A 7,223-nucleotide genomic window follows, 5' to 3' on the forward strand; every position below is an offset into this window, starting at 1 on the left:
CTGCTTTGAATATTTAAGTGGAACCACAGCAGTCCTCAGGGGGTGATGAGAATGCCTCTGGAAGAACAACATTCTGCAAAGGCCTCTCCCCTCCCCAAAGCTGCAAGAGGAGCAGGGCTGCCCTGGCCAGATGCTGAAAGCAGGAGCCCTCTCCCAAGCAGGGGCTGAACTCAAGTCAGCTCCACCTAAAGGACAGCAGAGAGAAAACTGGAAAATGCTCAGAACAAGTCTTCTGTTGCTTGTTTGTTCTGTTTCATTCCCACAAGAAACTGTTATTCTTGCAAACTAGATACAAGAATTGCCCACAAGACTCACTGATAACCTTTTAAAAATCTAGAAAAATAAACCCACGCTGGAAACCCACCCAATCCTGAGGTCTCAGCTTGGGGTGTGATGACCCAGGATTCTGACTTAGCTTTTTTTTCCCTCCACTTTTCTTCCTCTCAAAGATAACAAGTAATGCGAAACGCCACATACATATTGGAAACACTTGTCATTTTTTTCCACTCTCCCTCAGCGATATCAAGGACTATAATAAATAAGCCTGTCAGGAATTCTTGTCAGGAAACTAAACCACAGTTTTTAGTCTTGCCTATTCAACACATTGTTCAGAAATGTTTTGGTAACCTTTAAAGCCCTACTCCAGGAGAGAGCTTCCCATACCCTCCAATTCAATTCTTTCCTATTTTGAAGGTCATGGACACTTTGGGAGACGTGCTTATTTACATGGGTTTGAGTCATGCGTCCAGGTCCTCTGTTGAGGAGGCAGGAAGGCACAATGCTTGTGAGGAAAAAGTGTTCCACAGAGCCACTAAATTGTGTAGTTCCAGCCCTCCTGAGAGGAAAGGAAAGCCTGCGGGGTGTTGCTGCCTGCTAAGGAGGGCTCACCAGTGTGTGGGGCTCAGCTCACAGCGCATCAGGGGGCGAGATGATCTCAAGTGATGAGCACAGGGGCCCAGCTCCATGGGAAGGCTGTGTGTGGGAAGGCTGTGTACAACCATGAAGGAGGCAGGTTTGTCCCCAGTGCCCAAACCTGCCAGATATGGTCCTCTCATCTCATCCCTGTCTAAACCTGCTCATAGCTGGGACTTGAACAGGTATTTGTATCATGTTCACGATAGCCAAAAGTGTCCATCAGTGGATGAAGGAATAAACAAAATGTGGCAGGCATATATATGTATAATTGCATATATGCATAATTTCTGGTATACTCATTTTCTTTTAGTGAGTCTCAAGCTACTCTTCTTCTGATCAAAACTGAAATTTCACTGAATGGTCCCCTTGGCCACCCACCTGATGCTGACATGGCTAAAACCATGCTTTTGGTGCTCAGAGTTACACACACACACACCACACACACCAGACGCACACACACACACCAGACACACACACAGCCCCATATACCCCACACACCCCCACACACACACCACACATATCCCCCCCACACACACCTAACACACACCCCACACATTCACCACACACACAATTGTTTTTATATACGTATATATACACAATTGCATATTATATTATTATATACTATGTAACATATTAAAACATAAATTTTTTCAGCCTTAAAAATGAAGGAAATCCTGTCACATGCTACAACATGAAAGAACCTTTAAGACATGCTACATGAAACAAGCCTGTCACACAAAGACAAAATTATAGAATTTCATTTATATATATGAGGCTCCACTTATATAAGATGCCGCTTGTATGAGGTGCCTAGAGTAGTCAAATTCACAGAGACAGAAAATAGAGCCGGGCGCGGTGGCTCACGCCTGTAATCTCGGCACTTTGGGAGGCTGAGGCGGGTGGATCACGAGGTCAGGAGATCGAGACCATCCTGGATAACACGGTGAAACCCTGTCTCTACTAAAAATACAGAAAAGTAGCCGGGCGTGGTGGTGCGTGCCTGTAGTCCCAGCTACTCGGAGGCTGAGGCAGGAGAATGGCGTGAACCCGAGAGGCAGAGCTTGCAGTGAGCCGAGATCGTGCCACTGCACTCCAGCCTGGACAACAAAGTGAGATTCTGTCTCAAAAAAAAAAAAAAAGAAAGAAAGAAAATAGAATGGTGACAGCCAGGGGTGAGTGGGAGGGGGAATAAGTGTTAGTGTTATGAATGAATATGGAGTTTCACATGGGGAAAATGAAAAAGTTCTAGAGATAGATGATGGTGACAACAGCGTGAACGTGCTAAACGCCACAGAACTATGCACTTAAAAATTGTTAAAATGGTAAATTTTATGTTATGTATATTGTACCACCATAAATTTTTTTAAACCTGCTCATAAAAAGATTTGAAAAATTCATATACACTCAGGATATACGGCTAATAAGACTTAATATCTCTCTCATGCATTTTAGTAGGGGAGAAACCTTAAATCAAAGCTCCTTGTCCCAGTTTGTATAGTAGGGACTGCAAGGAAATGAAAAACAGAAAATCTCTTAATGACCATCCCTTTCTTTGACACGTATCTTGCTTTCTTCTCTCTACAGGAACAGAAATCATGAGGGATCAGGCATGTTCATGCTAAAATACAGCGTTCCTTGCTGGGTTCTCTCCAATTCTAACAGGCTATTTTCTCTTCCTTAACTTATGTTTGGTCACTGCTACTCTTCTTTCTTCTGATCAAAACTGAAATTGCCCTAAACAGTTCTTTTTGTTGCCCACCCAATTCTGAAATGGCTAAAACCATACTCCCAGTGGTCAGAGCTACAAAATCTTCAGTGTTACTGGGAACTGTTTTCCAAAAGGACAATTATATCTTCCTATCATTTAAAAAATATAGATTCAAACAGATAAGAAATATTTAGGTAGGGATTATAGATAGAATTTGGAGAGGTAAAGGGGGTCTTTGAGGTTTTGTCTTAGTCCATTTTGTGTTGCTATAGCAGAATACCAAAGACTGGTGAGTTATAAACAATAGAAGTTTATTTGGCTCACTATTCTCAAGGCTGGGAAGTCCAAGAGCATGGCACCAGCATCTCGTGAGGGCCTTCATGCCACATCATCTCATGGCAGAAGGCAGAAGGGCAAGAGAGGCCAAGAGCAAGCCAGCAAGGGAGGGCTAAACTTGCTTTTATAACAAACCCACTCCCATGATAACATTAATACATTCATGAGGGCAGAGCCCTCAAGACTTAATTGCCTCTTAAATATCTCACTTCTCAACACTGTTGCTTTGGGGATTCCATTTTCAACACATGTGCTTTGAGGGGTACATTCAAACCATACCTGGGGGCCTTTCAGATTATTCTGTCTAATATCCTTATTTTACAGATGTACAAAGTGAGCCAAAATGACTTCCACAGGATAAACCTTTAAATCCAGATCTTGGGACTTAAGTCCAATGCCTTTTCTCCCCTGCCTCCTGGGGTAGAATTTTGGGAAAACTGCTATCCTACCGAATCCCCTATATTACTTTACAGAAGTAAAACACAGTTGTTAATTGCACATGGCTCCAGAAAGCTTCATGAAGCATCTTTTAATAGAGTACATTAGCCCATTAGTACCCACTAAACACATCATCACTCCGTTTACCAGATTAGCTTGAAGAAAGCAGGGTTTGAAGGGCAGGGGACCTGGGGCAAGAAGTAGAACTGAAATAAAAAGATGCTCGGGGCTACAGTGAGGTTAGGGTGAGGGTTTTCATAGTTTGGAAATCTGGCATTGAAAACCTGAATTTTACCTGCTATTCTGTTTCTCAGCAACTCTCTAACTTGGCTTAGTCAGTGCTCCTCTCACAGCTCAGTTTTCTTATCTGTAAAATACAGGGGTCCTGAGTAAGGACAGAATAGTTGTCCTTGAGGGTAGTGGTTCTTGAACCTGGCATCAGAACCACTTTGGAGAACAGATTTTAAATGGCTGCACCATTTCCTCTCTGAATATTCTGATTCAATTTGACTGCAGTAGGCCCAGAAATCTATATTTGTTGTTTGTCTTATTTTAAATGTAAATTATTTTAGCTATTTTAAAATTGTTAACTACATGCATTAGGTTAAAAATTCTAAAATAAATAAGTAAATAAAAGTATATGTATATTGGAAGATTTCCTTCCAATGCCTTATCCCTGTGTCTCAGTCCTCAGAAACAAATGTGATTACTGTTTCTTGGTATCTTTCCAAACATGTCACATACATGTTTAACATAAAGCACCAGTGCTTGTGCTACAGCTGGTCTCAAGACAGGCATTGGGGGGCCCTCTAGGGTCTCCTTATCTCAGAGATGGAGAGCTGAGGCTTTGGGTTTTGCGAAATGACAGCACATCATGTATGCAGTGCTCTTAGTTCTGTGCTTGGCGTGTCCTAGAGGCCCAGCTTATGTTGCCTGTTGTCATCTTACTGAAGACCTGTGCCATTCTGGGACTGGAGGGCTGTGGCTCCATCCTTCCCCAGACCCTCTCTCCTCCTGCAGGGGGAAAGCAGAATTCTTTTTCTGGCACGGAACTGTCCCAGGAAGGGCTTCTACCAAGCCCAGAGCCTGCCCACAGAGGCTCGAGGCTGCTGGATGAATGGCTCTGGGGACCCCTAAGGTGTTGCCTCAGAAGGGAAACCTGTCAAGGTAAATGTGCCTCTCCTCTGGCCCCTCTGGGAAGATGCAAGTCCTGCCCTGTGTATTGCCTCTTTCCTTACTCCCTCTGTCATTTGCACATCAAAAATTCAAACAAAAAGACAGTTTTCCAAAGTTGACTGACTTCATACCAGAAAGACTGCCCCATAAAAGGAGCTGGGGTTTCTAGAAAGTAAAGGCCCTTCATTCCTGACATTTGAGTCAGTAATGGCCATAAAGATCTTCTATTAATGGTCCCAACAACCCTTCATTTCCACGTACTCCTAACCCTTAGCTAATAAATAGCACAATGAAGCTTCACCAGGGGTCTGGTTTTGGACAAATTATCTTTTCAACACTTGGATCAGTTTTCTTCATAGCTTGGTTGTTTCCTGTTTCTTAGCATCCAGTTGGCTTGCCTTGGAGCTGGACATGAGTACGGGCTTTGTGTGCAAGCATATGAAGAATTCCTGTGCATTTCTTAAAATTCAATGTTCTCCACTCTGGCGCTCCCACAGGGACAGCTGGATGTGCTGGGAGGGCTCTTGACTAGGAGTCCAGGCACCTGGGTTCTGGTCCCAGCTGTGTGCTGACTCCACGCCCTTGAACAAGCGATTTAAGCTTCGGAATTAGCTTCCCCTTCTCAACATCCTTTGCATTTGTGAAATGTCTTTGTTACATGGTTCCACTGAAAGTCCACCACTGCCCTGGTGAAAGATATGATTAATCCCTGTTTTGCTGATGGAAGCTGAGATTTGTGAGGCTATCAGAAGTGGCAGTACAGATACTAGAATCTCGTCTTCTTCCAGACCTTGGGGTAGGGCATCAGTAGAGGTGACGAAGCCCCCAGTCTCCAGCCCCTGCCAAACCAATTCTCACTGTCCACTCCTCTCCTCTTTCAACTCCAGCTTACCCATTTGGAATTATTCCCACTCTGCTCACTGGTGTCTGCATCCACACTTCCCCAGATCCCTTTTGTCATTCCTTCATTCATACTTTCAGCAAGGATAAATTGTCCTATGCTCAGTGTTGGGCATTGCACTACATCGCGAGACTACCTAATGAACAGCAAGTATTGGTCCTTGGGAGCTCCCAGCCTATGTGGGAGACAGAGAAATAAATCACTATAACATCATCTATAATATAATATCATTATAATATCATATGAAAAGTATAGGAAGAAGAAAACCTGCAATGGGAAGGCAGAAGAAGAAAGTGATGCATTTTGATAGGGAGAAGCAGCCAGGGGGAATTTTAGAAGAACTTTTATAGAAACTCTGATATTTAAGTTTTTATAATGCCTCTCTGCTTCCAAAAAGTACATTAGAAGGATGAATGGAGGAAGGAGGTCAGAAAATGAGAGATTATTTATTATGTAGCCTACAATGTATCAGGAACCTTTTATTTGCTCAGTGGCACACAGGTAGGTGCTTCAAATGCGTGTTCAAAGCTCAGAATCTTACTTAACCCTGTACTGACTCCCTCTATGATGGTAGCTTCTAGAAAACAGTGTAGACAGAAGTAACAAAAGACAACAGAAAGTACATGGAATCCACTTCAAGGGGAAGATACCTATCCATCAACCAAGCTCGATCCGTGAGTGTGGGTAAGAAAAGTAGTGAGGTACTTGTAGGGCCTTGAAGACTGATTCAGAAAGGGAGGGAAGGGGACTAGGAGTCTTTTCTGACAACAGATGGAAATGATGACTGTACTGCTCTCCTCTGAACTTCTGAATGGAATTTACAAGGAGGTGGCTGAGACATAATATGGAAGACAGGCTCCTGAAGATAACTCAATACCAGGATTTGCTTATTTGCTCTATGACCTTTAGACTGATTTCTAAAGTGACTTCTCTAATGTAGCAGGCGGGCCAGTGGACTGAAAGCTGCTCTGCTGGAATCCACAAGAAGCAGTAATAGTAAGGAAAAGGGAACCCATTACAGGGCAGGGTAGGTTTGCAAGATCTAGCCACACAGCTTTGAACCCAGGATCAGGGTGGGGGAAGTATAGTGGTGGAAAGACATTCCCAAGCACCCTGAAGAAAATGGATCCTTCCACAGCCACTGCCATCAAGCAAGTAGAACTCTGCCTGCTAGAGACAGGACTTTCATCTCATCAATTCCTAGCACCTCCACGTGCCTGGCTGTGATACAGCACTGTGAACAAGACTTGGCTCCTGTCTCCAAGCGGCTTGTGGTTTCATTTGTACTGACTGGGCTTGCTTGCATATTGCCACACCAAATGGCATTGATGGACAGTAGATGACAACTTACTGGTTGAATTAAAGAGTTTATATTCTTAGTCCATTACAACATGATCTGAGGTTTAAAACATAATCCTTACATTTGGTCAAGCGGGACCATTAGACTAGATAAAGGTCAAGAGTGATAGCAAGACTGGATCTGAAGTCAGACAGGCAGGCTTCATATTCTGGCTCTGCCATTTATGTGGGACTTGGGGTAAGGTGCTTATTTTTTGCAACTCATTTTCATCTGCTATAAAACTGAGAGGGAGAATAATATGTGCTATGTTGACAATGTATTCCGACACCTAGAACATGGTATGCAGTTCGTAAGTGGTATTTTTAAAAGTATGCACACAACAGATATGAGAAAATATTTGCAATGCATTAACAAATTATCAGGATCCAAAGTGTATAAAGAGCTTCTAG

The sequence above is a fragment of the Piliocolobus tephrosceles genome, chromosome 6 (assembly GCF_002776525.5).
Source record: "Piliocolobus tephrosceles isolate RC106 chromosome 6, ASM277652v3, whole genome shotgun sequence".
NCBI classification, from domain to species: domain Eukaryota; kingdom Metazoa; phylum Chordata; class Mammalia; order Primates; family Cercopithecidae; genus Piliocolobus; species Piliocolobus tephrosceles.